Source organism: Dromiciops gliroides, chromosome 4, assembly GCF_019393635.1.
Source record: "Dromiciops gliroides isolate mDroGli1 chromosome 4, mDroGli1.pri, whole genome shotgun sequence".
NCBI classification, from domain to species: domain Eukaryota; kingdom Metazoa; phylum Chordata; class Mammalia; order Microbiotheria; family Microbiotheriidae; genus Dromiciops; species Dromiciops gliroides.
The window spans coordinates 337,083,157-337,102,022 of NC_057864.1; the positions used below are offsets into that span (position 1 = coordinate 337,083,157).

The window sequence follows — 18,866 nt, forward strand, 5'->3', positions numbered from 1 at the left end:
AAAAAAACATTTCAGCAGAGGGATGGAGTTTAAAGTCAGGTGGTAAGGGACTATGGAGGGTGTGGGTGGTAAGGAAGTATGGGAATGAATATAGACTACCTTTGCTAGAAATCTGACAGTGAAGATAAGAACATAGCTCAAAGTGGAAAAGCAGAATGTTGTTTTAGGATGGAGGTGACCCAAGAATATTTATGGATGGTGGGGAAGAAGCCAGTAGAGTGAAAGCTATTGAGGCTGCAAGAGGGAGAATCTTTGATTAAACAAGGTATGGAGAGACAGGAGGGATCAATCTAGGGGTTAGTTTTGGCAAGGAGAATTACTTTGCCCTCTGAGACCAAAAGAAAAGAGGAGAGGAAGGAAAATGACAGACAAGATTCAGGGAGTAGATAGAGGAAGTTAAGGGAGTTAACAACAGATAGCCTGTTTTTCTTTACTAAAGGAGTAGGCAAGATAAGCGGGGTAAGAGTAATGGGCTAGAGCATGTGGCTGAAGGGTTAAGAGAGAAGGGAAAGGGGCAGCTAGATGGCACAGTGGTTAAAGCACTGGCCCTGGATTCAGGAGTACCTGAGTTCAAATCCGGCCTCAGACACTTAACACTTACTAGCTGTGTGACCCTGGGCAAGTCACTTAACCCCCACTGCCCCACAAAAAAAAAAAAAGAGAAGGGAAGGTAATAATAACAATGATTATAATAATAATTAGTATTTATATAGCTATTAGTTATGTAGGACTTGTTTCCTAGGGGAAAAAAGATGAAGACTCTGGTTTGACAAGTAGTCAAAAGCCCTATAAGAGGATTGTAGAATTACGGTTTTAGGACCAGAAGGGAGCTTAAAGATCACTCAGTCCAATTCCTACATTTAGCAGATGAAGAAACTGAGTTTCAGGTGAAGTCTCTGCCTAAGGGTCATATAAATAATGCTAAATGTAGGATTAGAACCTGGTTCTCCTACTCCTACTATATTCCTCTTTCCACTAGACCAAGCCCTTGCATGCTTTTCAATTCTTATATACTTTCAAAATGGATTTATTAAGCATATTCTGTCTTCTGAGCACTGTGCTCGGTAGCAGTCTGGTTTAGTGGATGGAGAACTTAATTTGGAGTCAGGAAGACCCAAAATTCCACCTCAGTCATTTGTTGTCTATGTGACCCTGGGTAAGTCACTGACTTCTATCAGGCTCAGTTTTTTCCCCCATAGGTAAAATTCAGATAAAAATAGCACTTTCCTCATAATGATGTGAAGATCAATTAAAAATCCAATGGGAAAATTTTCAAAGTGTTTTGCAAAACCTTAAAGAACTATGTAAATGCAGGTCATTATTATCACTGTTAATAATAATAGCTGGAGGGGCAGCTAGGTAGCTCAGTGGATAAAGCACCATCCCAGATTCAGGAGGACCTGAGGTCAAATCTGACCTCAGGCATTTGAGACTTACTAGCTGTGTGACCCTGGGCAAGTCACTTAACCCTCATCCCCCTACCCCCCCAATAATAATAGGTGGAGGAAATAGTCCTTTCCTCTCTACAATGCTTTATTACTCCCTTCCCACTACCACCCCTACAATCCCCGGCCACCACATCACTGTACTTCATCTCTCCTTGCCCTCATTTCGCTGTCTTTTGTGTTGTCTTCCTCGTTAGAAGGTAAGCTCCTGGAGGAAAAGGCTTGTCTTGTTGCTTGTATCTGTATAGCCAGTGCCTGGCACATAGTGAGTATTTAATGAATCCCTGTTGACTGACTGGAGGAGATTGAAGATCAATCGGACATGGTCTCTGCTCTCATGTAACTCACAGGGCACTTGTCAGTAAAGTACTCTGTAAACTTTTATGGTTTTAAATTAACATTTAATTTAGCAAATATGAGATGTATTACAAATGAGTAAGCACCCATTCTGGTATCCTCCTGACCTATATGTTCTCTCCTTCTGCCAACGAATATCACTGGATGCATGAAGCAAAAGCACAAATAGGGGCTTACTTGAGATCGGAAGCTCCTGGTGGCAAAGGTACTGCTATCTACCATGCTCAAGAAGCTGCTTAGCTTGATAGAAAACATACAAGGAAGCTGGGGCTAACTTAGATAAGCCTTACAAATATGTCAAACATATTTTCGGTGTGATAGAAGAAATGATGAACTGGTTGATTTTAGAAAAACATGGAAAGACTTGCAAGAAACAATGAAGAGTGAAATGAGCAGAACCAAGAGAACACCATATACAGTCACAGCAATATAGTTTCAAGAATAACTGTGAATGACTTAAGTTATCCTGGGGAGTATAAATACTCAAATCAACTACAAAGGACCCATGAAGGAAGAGGTTATCCACCTCCAGAGAAAGAACTGATAAAGAGAAGTATGTATAGTATAGTTTTATCCTCAGTCTCTCTGTCAAATGGTGACCTTCTCTAGTGTGGGCTGGGGAGAGAGGGAGACAGTTTTAAACTGAAAATCTAACAAAAAAAGAAAATTAAAATCTTTTTTTTTAGCCTCCCCAAAGTTATTATTCCCAGTTTTTCCTAGTAGGCTAATCTATACTACAAAGATATTAAGTTTAATTGAGACAACAGCCTTTACTAATGGCTTGATACATACATTCCTATCTGCAAAGGTATTGAGAGGTTTTTTTGAGGAAGACAGGAAAGCTGGGAGAGAGGGATACAAAATTATGGCAGCCTTTGTTTTGTTTTAAATTTAGCTCATTTAATTTGTGGTATTTCCATGAAAAAGGCCATTTGTAGCTCTTTGCATTTGAAAAAGTTTAATGTTTGAACCTCAAGGTAACTGAAATCAGGGAGCAAATTCTTTTCCACACGCAAGCTGATCTGACTCCAAATATGTTTGCACAAAGTTGTGAAAAATACATTTTTATTTTTCAGTTGTGTCTGACTCTCTGTGACCCCATTTGAGGTTATCTTGGCAAAGATACTGGAGTGGTTTGCCATTTCCTTCTCCAGTTCATTTTACAGATGAGGAAACTGAGGCAAACAGGGTTAAATGACTCACCTAGGCTCAGCTAGCAAGTCTTAGGCTGGGTTTGAACTCATGAAGATGAGAAAAGTACAGAGGCACAGATATGACGGTTTAAATAGATCATGGATCTAAATGTACTAGGCAGTGTCAATTTAAGTAATATTCTCAGACCACATGACATAGATCACCACAAATAATATTTCCAATCAATACTGCGCATACGAACATTTAAAAGTTAATAAAATTACAAACCCACCCTTGTTCCTAACTTCCCTATTTCTGCTGAGAAATATTTTATTTCAAATGTCTCACCCCCCTTCCAGTTCCAGAGGATCACAACTTCAGTTATCTTGCTCACCCCCTCAAGGTCAATCAGTTGCTAAATCAGTTGTTGATTTTTATCTCCATTCTACCTCTTGCATCCACACAGTTCTTTCTATTAGCTTGGCCACTACCCTATTTGTGGTGCTCTTCACCTTTTGCCTGGATTATTGCCGTGGTCTTCTAATTGATTTCCCTGCCTCTGGCAGCTCCCTTTTCCAATCCATTCAGCACACTACTGATATGCCTAAAGCTCAAGTTTATTTGTGTCACTCTTTTGTAGAAGAACCTTAGTGGTTCCCTATTGCTTCTTGGTGTGTTTTTTTTTTTTTTTGGCAGGGCAATGAGGGTTAAGTGACTTGCCCAGGGTCACACAGCTAGTAAGTGTCAAGTGTCTGAGGTTGGATTTGAATTCAGGTCCTCCTGACTCCAGGGCCAGTGCTCTATCTACTGTACCACCTAGTTGCCCCCCCCTTCTCCCCCGGCCCTGCCAGCAATTGCTTCTAACATACAATGAAGATTCCATTCTATATTTCCAGACTAATTTCACATCCCTCTCCCTTTGTGCATTTTTTTGTTCCAGCCAAATTAGCCGACTTGCTCTTCCTATCATGGTATGTCATCTACCACCTCTATACTTTTGCCCAGGCTGTGCCCTCACATGTGGAATGGTTTCCTCCTAACTTTTTACCTCTTGGGATTTTTAGGTTCTCTCAAGGTTCAGTTCTGTTTCTACCTCCTACAAAACAATAATAGCTACCCTTTGTATTGCACTTTAGGGTTTGCAAAGTGTTTTACGTATATTATCTATTTTTATCATCAAAAGAACCCTGGGAGGTCTGTATGATGATCACCCTCATTTTACAGATGAAGAGACTGAAGCTGACTGAGGTTAAGTAATCTGCCCAGGCTCATACAACCAGTGTCTCAGGCAGGATTTGAGCTCTGGTCCAAGCTGGACATTTCAGCTCCTCTAACACCTAACTGCCTCAAGGTCTTGTGAGCAAGCCCACTTCCTCACTGCTCCATTACTCAGCAGTTTACTTTGCATGTGTTTTCTATTTATGTATCTATGCTGCTTCCTCCAGCGGACTGTGAACTTCTGAAAGGCAGGGTCCATTTCATTTTTGTTTTTGTATCTCCAGTGCCTTGTATGCAGAAGGTGCTTACTAAATGCTTGTTAAATAATATAAATGAAATCTGCAAAACCATTCATTTATTTAATAAACATTTGTTAAGCTCTTACAATGTGCCAGGCACTGTGCTAAGCATGAACTACATAAAAAAGAGGCAAAAAAACCGTTCCTGTCCTCAAGGAGCTTGTTGTTGTTGTTGTTTGTCCTTCTTTCTCGAAGAGGACCATGACATTAGGAGGTGATGTCATGACTTGCAGTGAATTGGATTTAAGTGAGGGAGGGCTGTCCAGAGTCACCAAGATTTGTGATGAGCCTCCAATTCTTTGGGTGAGCTAGCCCCCTGATCCAAGTTGCAAGTCCCCCCAAATAGAAGGCACTGGAATTAAGAGGGGTTGGAGAAGGCTTCTGTAGAAGGTGGGATTAAAAAAAAAAGTGACCTGGAAAACAGGTCAAGAATATATCAATTAAAAATCACTGAACTCCCTGAAAAAAAGAAAAAGAAAAAAGGTGAGATTTTAGCTGGGACTTAGAGGAAGCCAGGAAGGTCACTATGGGAGTTGAGAAGGGAGAACATTTCAGAAAATGCCAGGAGCCAAGAGATGGAGTGTCTTGTTCTTAGAAGAAACAGAAGGCCAGTGTCACTGGACTGGGCCAAAAGGTATATGCTGGGGAGCAAGATGTAAGAGGAATAGGAAGGGAGGAAGGGCTGGGTTATGAAAGGCTTTGAATGCCAAACAGAGAATTTCATATTTGCTTCTGGAGGTAACAGGGAGGGACTGGAGTTTACAGAGTAAGAAGGTGACGTGGATTAGACCCTGTGGTTGAGGAAAATCACTTCTGTGGCCAAGTGAAGAATGGATGGGAAAGGGGTGAAGCTTGAGGCAGGCAGATAATCCAAGTATGAGATGATGAGGGACTGCATGAGAGTAGTGGCAGTGTCAGAAGAGAGAAGGGGGCGTAGAGGAGAAAGGCTGCAAATGTGAAATACGGGGTGAGAGACAGTGAGCCATCCAAAAGAACTCTTAGGTTGCAAGTCTGAGGGATGGGAAGATGGTGGTGTCCTCGACTCTTTCTGATCCATTCACAGAATAAAGGCATTTTATCTGCCCTCATAAAGCAGTGTGCATTTGAATTGATAACACATGGTAGTATTTTGGGGCTCCTGATGATTCTAATTTCACATATGGCAGATATTTAATGTGCAATGCTACAAGAAAATACAAATGCGGTGTAGTTCAAATCCTCCATTCCTCCCCTTCCCCCTAGGTAAGCAACCACATCTCCATGGCCACAAAGACAAAAAGGGGCAGATGATGTTCAGAATGACGTTTGTACTATTCCAGAGTAAGCCAGGTTCAAGTACATGTTCGCTGGCAGCTAGTGTCAGTTTTTAATTGCATATGAGAAAATTGATCTTTTTTCCTGGAACTAGAGCAAAATCTGATACCCAGGGTAGGCAACTTAATGCTATTCCTGCCACAAAAGTGATAATTTCTCTCTAAAAGAATCTTAGATTTTGTGCTTCAACTTGATCATCTTAGAGGTGAGGAAACTGAGGGTTAATTAGCTTGCTGAAGGTCATTGAGCTCCCTAGATGGCAAGTTGGGAATAGAACTGAACAAGTTTCTCGATTCCTAGTCCTTAGCTCATTTTCATCACATTTCCCCTACTTTAACTCTTCATCAACTGAGACAAATCCGTCAGGGCATTACACTCCTCGTAAATATCTGCCTTTAAGTTTTCTGTGGAAAGAGTATTGAATTTGGAGTCAGACGCCCTGGGTCTGAGGTACAGACTTACCACTTAGAATTCTGTGACTTTAGGCAAGTTATTTTATCACTCTGCTTCTGACTGTATTTGATTATAAAATGAAGGGGCTGGATTAGCTGAGGACTTCTTAACCTGGGGTTCATGAAATTATTTTTAAAAAATGTTCTGATATAATTGAAACTGCCTTTCAATTAACTGCATTTTGATATACTAAGTTCCCTTCATAACCTTATGAACTTAATTTTATTCTGGTGAAGGGTCCATGGGCTTCACTAGATGGCCAAAGGAGTCCACATGCAAATTTATAGACATCTCTACTCCAAATGTTCATGTGGACTATTTGTCCCCAACCTGTTGTAGAGCCTTCTGACCTTGGATTGGTCTGATCAACCATAGGCAGACACACTGTACACTGACCCCAACATAGTGATGTCATTTTGGTCCTCTTCATTTCAAATTTGCATAAGTTTCAGTTACAAAATCTTAATATTCTGATTTGTCTAGCAATCCATATCTTTATGGAAAGCATTCTTCAATGTGTATGTGTATGTTCATAGACACACACATAGACACATATGTGCCCTAATGCCAACTAAATATCAGATGGATGCTGGCTCAAAGAAAGCCCTTTTGTTACAACTAAAAACTTGTAAAGGAAATGGTATTTTTAACTATAAATAAGAATTGGTGGTGAATTTATGGTAGTAACAAAGATAATACCATCAATAGTACAAAAGGCTCTATTATGCACTTTGAGTTGCTTCTCTAGTGATAACTACAGGCTTGCATTTTTCTATCCATATTTTTGTCTTGTTCCATATGTAATGACTAAGGACAAACACTGGCCAGAGAGGTAGTCTGTGACCTCAGAGCAAAGCTGTCTCCAAGAGGGACTGAGCCATGACCTTGGCTTCATCAGTCAAGTGATGGAAAAAACTGAGCTAACTGGCCAATGACACACACTAGAAAAAAAAATGAAACAAAACAAAAAAGTCAACATCCCATTTTACCAATGGAAATCCGTGGAAGCTGCCGATTTTTGCTTCATCAGAAAAGCCCCATTGCTGGCTTCTCTTCCACCCAATATCTTTTCAGCATTGCTACCATTAGTCAGCTCTCCTCACTTATAACATGACTTTGTAAAAGGCCAAACTGATCTTGGGGCCCAAAGTTCCATCTCAGGATAGAAGGAGCTGCAAGTGCCAAGTATCACACATGGCCTCTCTTCCTCTTGTTGCTTTAACCCTGATGCTTGTTCACATCACAAGTGGCAGACCATTTTGAGCTTTATTTTCCAATATAAACCCTAGGGCACAAACTTTCAAGTTAAACCCAATTAACCCACTGAGTAATGGGGGTAAGTGTAGCATCACCTGAAATAAATTACGTTTGATTCCCCTGTCAAAGGATTCAATTAAGGGAATTAACTAAGGGAAAAGAGGACATAAAGTATTTAATATGAAGTACATTATTACTTAATGTTCATTAAGTACCTTCTGAGTGATACGTGCCTCTGTTAACATAAGTGATGGGTCTTGGCTAAAGAAGAGATAAGCAGGCTTAGAAGACACAAGCCAGGGACAAATAGTAGGAATTCAATCCCAATAAAACTTTCATTTTTTACCTGTGGTTTTAAAGAGGTTTTTCTCTCTATGCCACTCTCTTTCTTCTCAGGGATGGGTAGGATGCTATACTGAATAGAGTAACGGACTTGGTATCAGAAGACCTGGGACTGGGTCCCCACCACTGTTTTCTCCTCTGGAGCCCAGCCTGCCCTCACTGGCTGCCAACCTCCATTGTCAGCTATGCATTGCTATTTTCTGCTCACCTACCTGAACAGATATGGTCCTGCTTCCCACTTCTGGGACCTTCTTAGTATGTCTAACCTCTGTCCATGAGGATAACTGAGCAAGAAAACCATAGGAAAACTTATTTGTTCTCAAAAAAGTTACAGGTCCTGAGTGGATTGTAGAGAGGACAGTGGAAACAGGCTCTTACTACCTGGAGGTTGACTAAAATTGGACCTAGTTATGGGCAGTGAGGTGGCACAGTGGATAAAGCACCACTCCTAGAGTCAGGAAAATCTGAATTCAAATCTGATCTCAGCATTTACTCAGCAATAGTAAAATGGAGATAATAATAGCATCTACCTAGGTGGCACAGTGGACAGAATGCTGGTCACAGAGTCAGGAAGATTAATTTTTGTGAGTTCAAATCTGGCCTCAGATACTTACTAGCTGTGTGATCCTGGGCAAATCACTTAACCCTGCTTGCCTCAGTTTCCTCATCTATAAAATGAATTGGAGAAGGAAATGGCAAACTACTCTAGTATCTTTGCAAAGAAAACCCCAAATGGGGTCACATAGAGTCTGACATGACTGAAAAAGACTGAACAAAACCTCCCAGGGTTGTTGTGCAGATCAAATGAGATAATGATGTAAAGCACTTAGTACAGTTCCTGGCACATAGTAAGTGCTATAAAATATTAAATTTGGGGGGCAGCTAGGTGGCGCAGTGGATAAAGCACTGGCCCTGGATTCAGGAGGACCTGAGTTCAAATCCTACCTCAGACACTTGATTCTTACTAGCTGTGTGACCCTGGGCAAGTCACTTAACCCTCATTGCCCAGCTCCCCCCCCCCCCAAAGAAAATTAAAAATTATTGTTTCATCAGAATCATCATTATTATTATTACTTTGCCACCCTAGGTCAGCATTGGGAAACATTGGAAACCTACTGAAAGTCTTACATCCCTGAAATTATGGGGCCTGTATATTGGGACCTAGATGGGTCACAGGTAGATCTGCCAGGTCTGTGAGTTTTCTGCACTTCCCAGTCTTTTTGAGATTTACTGTATTCTCTGTCATTGCAATTCAACCAATATTTCTTAAGCACAAAAGAGGTACTATGTTAACGTGGGAATGCACAGATGAATAAGACAACTATTGCCCTTAAGGAGGTTAAGATCTAGAGTTAGGAAGACAAGTCATATCACAACGCTATGAGAAATCCAAGGAGGGGAAAATGAATTCAACCTGGAAGAATTACAGAAAGCATCAGAACTAGGCCAGAAACTGCCATTCACAGTAATGCTTAGGAGGACCAGGAACAATATTGCTGGGCACAAATGTCTATATATCACTATAGGAAGTAGAATAAAATGAACTTTAAGTCTATCTCAAGGAGGTAAATATCAGGTCAGGAATCTCATAAATTTGGAGAGATAGTATTCATGGCTCATACATGGTGATAGAAAGGTATACGTTATATAATAAAGAGATTCCATCTAGTAGAGGATATGGGAAATAAACACTGCACACCAGAAAGGTCTATGACTATACAAAAATTCTGAAACTGAAGGCAAAGCATGATAGACGGAACCCGGATGAGAATAGAGAGAAAAGAAACAGAAGTGACGTTACTGAGGGAGTGGAACACAGGCCATATAATACTTAAATCCCATATGGTTCGCAGACAAACATTTTAAAAAGAAAATATGAGGAATAAAATACAGCACTATCCATCTCAACTGTAGGGAGGGGAGAGATATATTTTTGCCTCCTGCACAATTATTTTTGGAAATCAATCCAGAACAAAAGAAATGGATTCAGCTGGATCAACAACTGTAGTTGGCATGTTGGATAGAATGTTAGACATGGAGACAAGAAGAACCAAGTGTGAATCTTGCCTTAGACAATTACCACCTGCATGAGGTTAACGTTAAGGGGCTTAGGTGACTAGAGGGTTAAGTGACTTAACCTTTGTCTGCCTCAGTTCCCTCATCTGTAAAATGAGGATATTAGTAGCAGTTACCTCATAGGATTGTTGCGAGGATGAAATGAGATAACCTATCCAATATGCAAAGTGCTTTGCAAATCTTAAAAGGTTATGTAAATGCTTGCTGTGATTATTAAAAACTGTATAATAAAAATGATGAAGCTAAAACCAGCAGCGAAAAATTATTTGTGGCAAAACAGCATACAACTTGACATTTAAAACATGCAAAGGACTAATATAAATATTCAAAAGAAACATTAGCCCCTAATGGATGTGTTGGAAATGGATATGGACATTTTCTAGAATTCCAGAGTTACATGGAGTTGCTTGAAAAAAAATAAACTTATCTTGTAATTAAAGAGATGCCAAAGAAAACAGCAGCTATAGTTATCAAATGAAGAAAAAATATACAGAAATAACCAAGCCCAGTGCTTCTGGCATTTTAGAGACAAAAGTACTTGGTGGCACCTTTTGATAGGAATATGGTAGTACAGTGTAAGAGTTATTTAAAAAATCACATCCTTTAATCCAGTAATTCCACAAATAGGAATATGCTCTAAAATATTATAAAAAATAAAAAAGAGCTCTCAGTTCAATCATATTAATAGCATAATTATATACAATTATGAAAAATGGAAACCTTAATTTCTGACACCTAGATAATTGCTAAATAAATTATGATATAACAATGCAATGGCATATAATATAATGAAGAACAGTTGAAAGAAATATAAAGAAATATGAAAAAAATGGGAATAATGTGAATTAAAGAAAGCAAAAACTGGACAGTATTCACACTATAACTATATAAATTATATGCAATTATATAAAGGTAAGAAAGTACACTGATGGAAGTAAATAGACAAAAGCAATAGAAGGGGACTCAGAGGGAATAAACGGTACATTGTTAATTATAAATTAAATAAATATATATGACATATGTATGCACGTTGAAAGTTATTTTTCTTTTCTTTTTTAAAAAAAAAAATTTTTTTTTATTTACTTTAAAAAAAAAATTTTTTTTATGGGGCAATGGGGGTTAAGTGACTTGCCCAGGGTCACACAGCTAGTAAGTGTCAGAGTGTCTGAGGCCGGATTTGAACTCAGGTACTCCTGACTCCAGGGCTGGTGCTTTATCCACTGCGCCACCTAGCTGCCCCCGAAAGTTATTTTTCAAACAGCTTAAGTTGTTCAAATGTAGTTTAATTTGGGTTTTATTATTTAAAGTTAGTAAGTTGGGGGCGGGGCAGCCTAGGTGGCGTAGTGGATAGAGCACCGGCCCTGGAGTCAGGAGTACCTGAGTTCAAATCCGGCCTCATACACTTAATACTTACTAGATGTGTTAACCTGGGAAAGTCACTTAACCCCAATTGCCTCACTAAAAAGAAAAATAAAGACATAGAGAGACTCAACATGCTGAGGACAAGTTACCAAAAAAAAAAAATAAATAAATTGGGGGGCAGCTAGGTGGTACAGTGGATAAAGCACCGGCCCTGGGATTCAGGAGGACCTGAGTTCAAATCTGGCCTCATACACTTGACACTAGCTGTGTGACCATGGGCAAGTCACTTAACCCCAACTGCCTCACTAAAAAACACAAAACAAAAACCTAATATTGCTTTGTGGGGGCCTCTTTTGGATAAGCTCAGGTTTTTAAAAATCATATAGATACATATAAAAATCAGAAATAGCTAAAAGCAGTAATGACTACAAAAGAATGGTACAAACCTGTTAAAAAATAACAATGACTAATCAGTATTTCGGATTTTTTGGTTGTTTTTCAGTGTGTTCAGATGTGTCTGACTCTGCGACCCCATTTAGGGTTTTCTTGCAAAGATACTGGAATAGTTTTCTATTTCCGTCTCCAGCTCATTTTATGGATCGAGGAAACTGAGGCTAACAGGGTTAAGTGACTTACCCAGGGTCACACAGCTAGTAAGTATCTGAGGCCTGATTTTAACTCAGGGAGATACCACATATGAGGACTACAGGTCTGGTACTCTTATCTGCTGTGCCACCTAGTTGTCCTAGTATCAGGATAGCAAAAGGTGAAAAAGAACTGAAGCTTGTGAAAACTGGTAAGGACAAGAAAAATACCAAGGACAAAAGAGGAAAGACAATGAATGAAGAGAATTAATGTTGGTGGGAATTGGGATAATGTTAATAGATGACAAGAAGTGACAAACCAACTCAATTTCTATTTACTTTTGTCTTTTCCAACTAGGAAACTGCTTTTCAAAATGGAAAGTATACAATAAGCATCTTTTAAGAGGAATTGAAACAGCATCAAAGAGAAGACGACCCCAGCCACTTTTTATGAATTTAAGACTCCAGGCCTAAAATAATTACATCCTATGGTATGAAAAAATTATGTAGATGTGATTAAAGAATCATTGTTAGGATCACAAGATAATTTATTCGCGCTGGATGGACCTTAGTTCATTTAGTCTAATTTTCTCATTTTAAAATGAGGAAACAGAGAGGGCCCAGAGATGTGGATTTGATCTACATCTGAATCAGTGCATACTTCATCACTTGAAGTCTTCAAGTATAAGCTTATAATGACTAGCCCAAGGTACACAGAGATGGGATTGGCAATCTTGTGCAAAACCATGAAGAGTTAGGTATGGGTATACTCAAGTGTAATTTCTGTTTGTTGGGTGGCGTAAGGCTGGCTGGTTACTTGAGCCTGAGAGTTCTGAGCTAAGTGGAAGAGGTAGAGATCCATGCTGATTAGTCATGGGATTGGGTCTATGAGGGGCTGCTGTACTGCAGTCTAGTGAGATAGAAAGAATCAACTAATCCCTCACCCACTCCCACACACCAATGCCAGAATATTAAAGATAGGCAAGAATTGGATCGATAGACTTGATGTCCATTCCATGGAAAATTCTAGAATGGGTTAATAAAAATAATAATAGCATTTATATAATGCCCACTATGTGTCAGGCACATTACAAATATTATCTCATTTGATCTTCACTACATCCCTGGGAGTAGCTGCTAGTAGTACCCCCATTTTACTGTTGAGGAAGCTAAGGGCAGACAGGGTTAAGTGACTTGCCCAAGGTCACAGAGCTAGTAAGTGTCTGAGGCCATATTGGAACTCAGGTTCTTCTGACTCTAGGGCCAGAGCTCTATCCACTGCACCACCTGGCTGACTCTGGATTATAAAACAGGTTTATAAGTACTAAGAAAAGGAAATGTGAGGTATTAAGGATGAATATGTTTTACCAGAAATAAGTTATCTCAATTATTTAACTTTATGGAAACCAAACTAAACAGGAGAAAGCCATATATATTAGAATATTTTATTTTCAGCAAGGGATTTTACTAAGTTTTTCTTAACACACACAGAAAAGATTGAGAAATAAGGATTGCCTGCCACATTGTTTTGGGGGGGGGGGCGAGGCAATTGGGGTTAGGTGACTTGCCCAGGGTCACCCAGCTAGTAAGTGTTAAGTGTCTGAGGTCAGATTTGAACTCAGGTCCTCCTGACTCCAGGGCCGGTGTTCTATCCACTGTGCCACCTAGCTGCCCCTGCCTGCCACATTTTAAGAGAAATACGGATAACTAGAATATATCCAGAGAAGAGTGACCAGAATAACAAAACATTTGAAAATCAAGGTTTGAGGGAACTAGGGCTATTTACTTGGAGATGACTTATGAGGGAAATAAAAGTTATCTTCAAATATTTGAAGGCTATTATGTGGAATAAGACTGAGATTGTGTTGTTTCAATGGAGAGAGAAGGAATACAGAAGCTTATTTTAGCTTTATGTAAGGACGAATGAACAACTAGAACTGGGTCAGAAATTAAATGAGCTCATACGATTTAGAGATGGGAGACAGCTTAAATAAAAATCTTCTCATCCAAGCCCCCTCATTTTTACAGATGAAAAAACAGGTCCAAGGAAGTTGGTTAAGTCATTTTCCCAAGCTGATACAGGTATTAGGGCAGTTATCAGGTGCAGCAGATAGAGTGCCTGGCCCAATAGTCAGGAAGACTCATCTTCCTGAGTTTCAAATCTGGCCTCAGACACTTACTAGCTGTGTGACCCTGGGCAAGTCAACTGAACCCTATTGGTCTCAGTTTCCTCATCTGTAAAATGAGCTGGAGAAGGAAATGGAAAACCACTCCAGTATCTTTGTCAAGAAAACCACAAATGGGGTCATGAAGACACGACTGAAAGTGACTGAAAAAACTACAGGTATTAAATGACCAAAATTTTGAACACATGAGTTCTTTTCTTTTCTTTTCTTTTGCAGAGCAATGAGGGTTAAGTGACTTGCCTAGGGTCACACAGCTAGTAGTGTTAAGTTTCTGAGGCTGGATTTGAACTCAGGTCCTCCTGAATTCAGGCAGGTGCTTTATCCAATGGGCCACCAAGCTGTCCGGGACTGCAAAGGAACCTGAATAAGAAATGGGGAGTGCTGTGTGAAGGGCATAGTAAAAAGGTCAGTCTGGTATGGAGAAGAGTACTGTGTGAGGGGCCAGATTGTGAAGAGCTTAGAATGTCAAGCAGAAGAATTTATATTTGATCCTTGAGGTAATAGGGAGCCACTGGAGTTAATTGAGTAGAGGATGATTGTCAGAATTGAACTTTAGGAAAATAAGTGGAAGGGTAGAGGACGGACTGCAGGAGAAGAGACTATTTCAATAGTGTAGGTGAGAGTTGGGGAAGGCCTGAATTAGCTAGGGGCTTTGTGAGTGGAGAGAAGGGTAATACTATATGAGAGATGCTATGGAGGTCAGAAACATTTATATATCTTTTCTTTTCTTTTGGTGAGGCAATTGGGGTTAAGTGACTTGCCCAGGGTCACACAGCTAGTAAGTGTTAAGTGTCTGAGGCTAGATTTGAACTCGGATCCTCCTGACTCCAGGGCTGGTAACTCTATCCAGTGCTCCACCTAGCTGCCCCTATATCTCTTTATAGTTTACAAAACCCTGTATGTATTTAAACTCATTTTAAGTCTCAAGTCAGAGGTGTGTACTTGAGGTAGTGTCACTCCTGTTTTCTGGATAAGAAAACTGAGACTCAGGTTGTGACAAATTGCTTAAAGGAAAAAAAAAAAAAGGTCTCAAAGCATGCTTAAGGAGAAGTGCTAAAAGTCTGAAGTCCTCGTTGGATTAATTACAAGCACCATGTAGAATTTTCAGTGAGTCTGGGACAGTGCCATGTGGTTCCAGAACAAGCGCCAATAGAAATCAATGGAATATCTCCACATTTTCTGCTAAGAAAAACCCCCCATGAAAATCTGTGCTGATTAAAAAGATTATTCTGGTTTTTTTTTTTTTAAGATTCATATCTGATCACAGCCACTATAATTTTTACAAACATATTTAATTTACTTTTATGAAGATTCTCAATTGGTAATTCTGCCTCCTGCCCTCAGAGTTGAAATTTCAAATGGACAAGATCAGTCCTCATATCACTGAATTTCAGTATGCTGTGTAATTTGAGGTATTGCTTGATCTACACTTAAAGTGAAACCAAAAGACAGAAAGCTGCTGAACTCATAATAATACTTATGGCCTATTTTTTTACAATTAAGATAATTAATTTTTTTCATAAATCATAATAAATTCTCTAAATTTTATTTAATATCTCTTGATACTCATTTGTTTAAAATTTTAAAAAACAGATTTCATTTATTTGTCGAAGGAACAGATAACCTGGAATCAAATTATTATTCTATGTGGGAAGAAGAGTTCTGCAAAATTCAATGCATACATTTATTCAACACCTAGTGTGTACAAGGAGGGGCAGCTAGATGGCTCAGTGGATAGAGTGTTGGTCCTGGACTTGGGAAGACCTACTTCAGACATGTACTAGCTGTGTGACCCTGAGCAAAGTCAGTTCACCTCTGTTTGCCTTACCTACTGAGAAGGAAATGGCAAACTACTCCAGTATCTTTGTTGAGGAAACGCCAGGGACAGTATGGTACATGACCTCATGAAGAGTCAGATATGACTGAACAACACATGTACAATGAACTGGAAATGTTGGTTCTTCCTAAAACTCTACAGGATGCTGGAGTAATTGGGCCTTGAAGGGGAAACTCTGATAGACAGACATAGGGAGATCACTTCTGGAACACTGTGTTGGCTTTGAAGAGGCACAGTTTAAGAAAGGCACTGACAAAATAGAGTGGGTCCCAGAGGAGGCCTAAGCTCTATTTGGGTATCAGTGAAGGAGCTCGAATGTTTAGTTCAGAGAAGAGAAGACGTGGGGGAAAACATGTTTCCAAATATTTGAAGGGTTGTCATAGGTGAAGGAGAAGACCCAGGGGTCAGGACTACTTCCTTCCTTCCTTCCTTTCGCAGGGCAATGGGGGTTAAGTGACTTGCCCAGGGTCACACAGCTAGTAAAGGTCAAGTGTCCTGAGGCTGGATTTGAACTCAGGTCCTCCTGATCCAGGGCCGTGTTTTATCCACTGTGCCACCCAGCTATCCCAGAACTACTTATTTTTGACCGTCCTTTCTTCTCTTTCCTTCTTCTTCCTCTTGTGGCTGTTTGTTTGTTATTGTTTTTTGGATAGTAGATTTCCCTATCTTGCCAAGGCTAGAAGTACAATGGCTACTGTACTTCCTGGGCCTGATCCCAATGTTCAGTCATCTGATCTGTTTTTCTGACTTGGGCCAGTTTTGCCCTTCATACTAGACAGCTCCCAGGAGCTCACCATATTTATGTGGGACGGAGCGAGGATACCTGATCAGATTTAGCCCTACTGTAGTTCAGAACTCTCAGACTTACCCATTCATCAGCCTCAGCCCTCCCCCAGAAACAGAGACTGCGGATATGCACCAACATGCCCAGCCGCCACATGGTTCCTTTACTTCCAGGTCTAAATCCATGACCCTGGGAATTAAATCTAGGCCCATACTGAACTAGAACAGCAACAGACCCTAATGGTCAATAAACCATGGTTCTTTTGTGGCAAGAAAAGAATTCTGGGGCTGAAGTATCTTCATGAAAAAGGAATATTGTAAAGAAAAGGATCACGTGACCCTGATTATGTTTATATGAATTGGAAATGACATGCCCATGCCTAAGCCTTTTCCTTAAGAAACTAAGCCAGGAGCAGGAGCAAGGAGCCGAGAGCAAGGAGCAAGGAAGTGACATGAAATAAGAGATTTTCTGAAAGACATCTATCGAAATGGGAAGGCAAAGGCTATAGTAATGCCTTAAAGAGGAAATACTGAAAATACTGGGTATTCCAGTATTTCCTTTGGACATATCACAGGATCCTAGATTTAGAGAAGGGAAGGGTCTCTCTCGGTGGTCACCTAGTGCAACCCCTTCATTTTTATACAGGAGGAAACTACGGCCCAAGGTTACACAGGCAAGAAGTTTGTAGAGGCTAGTATTTGAACCCAGGTCTAAATCTGGGCACTCTTACTGTCAGTAGCGGAATAATGTAGACAACTGTTTCTAATGGATATAGCCCTTAAATGGCCTTGGGAGGAAAAGCATATTCAAAGTCAAAGAATAGCACTATTGGTATTTAAAAAAATTTTTAAAAATCCCAATACAGGCACAGTTCAAGAATCACAAGGTGAATCACATTTTCATTCAGCGGGTTTTATTATTTCTTTATAAAAGAAACACATCACTGATTTATGAATAAGACAAAAGACACACACCATTTTCTGAACACTATTCATATAGTTCGTGCCTCCATCTAAATACTAATTCACTCCTTTTTAAAATGATGACTAATTGTCCTATATTGCTAAAAGGGAATATAACAAGGTTATGGTATCTAAAATGGTTAAACCTGATCACCAAAATAAGGTCTTGAACTGTGTTTGAACAGTATCACCTAAAACCTTGTCAAGTCCTGAAAGAGATAAAATATCCAAGAAAAAAATATCTTATGCAATTTCTACAGAAGCAAGAACTTCCACAGGGGGGCACTATTGAGCTATGCACCAACAAATCTTTAGAGGTTCAAACCTGGGAAAGTTGGATTAATGTCTTTTTAACTCTGTAATATAGTGAATTGCTCTTCATCTTTTGACTTTGACCATGAGGCTGAGAATAACTGTGATCTTTCACCATGACAAAGAGAGACAAGTTAAAATGATGAAGTGAACTCACACAAACGCCCTATGCTGAAGTCTTCTGGTCTCCTTGTGACTTCAATGATTTCATTTTAAGTTGAAACCACCCAACCACCTTGTCTTTTCAGGAAAGGACTTTGAAAACATCGCCAAGGATCAATATCCTGTCTGCATGTGGTGAGGAGATAGAGTAGAGCTTACAGACACTTCTTAGTAATCATGTAAGGAAATGGCTTCCAATATAGTGACTTAACAAATGAGCTTTCTAAGAGACTGAGCTTCCTGAATTCCCAAAATTTTAGTAGCAGATAAAGTTAGACCATAGTTATGAGTGCTACTATTTAAGTTTGGGAACCTAAACCTATTTATCAAGAATGTTTTTCCTTCTTTTATCTTACTTAGCATCTAGCACCTAGACCTTGAAGATCTCACTTCCTCCTATATTTTTCCTTTTTTTCTGAAACATTTTAATTGTAAGGTCTTTTGCCACTCCATTTTTTTTTTCCCAGAACAAGGACTCAATAGCATTCCCTTCAGAGCTAGTCAAAACTATTTTTAAAGAACTTCACAGGTCACTTACTACTAGGGGGCATCTAGGCTCTCTTTACTGCCCGGTAGGTTCCTGACACCACAGACTGGGAGTAATAATTGAATCCAGACATCCTACAGTGTAAAACATTAACCCACAGAACCAGCCTTAGGGGCATTTGGAGCTAGTTTTCCAGACCAAGATTTAAAAGGCAATTCCAGTGCATTTTTTGTTTCAATAAAAGTTGGGAAGAATTAGTTGCTAGGGAGAATACAATAGGAAACTAAAGAGAAAA

The 18,866-nt window shown here is 39.7% G+C and overlaps 1 protein-coding gene across 1 annotated transcript in view; it reads right to left on the reverse strand.

Moving 5' to 3' along the window:
• The window catches only part of PDSS2 (decaprenyl diphosphate synthase subunit 2), a 280,572-nt gene that overhangs the window by 8,300 nt on the left and 253,406 nt on the right, over positions 1-18,866 (reverse strand).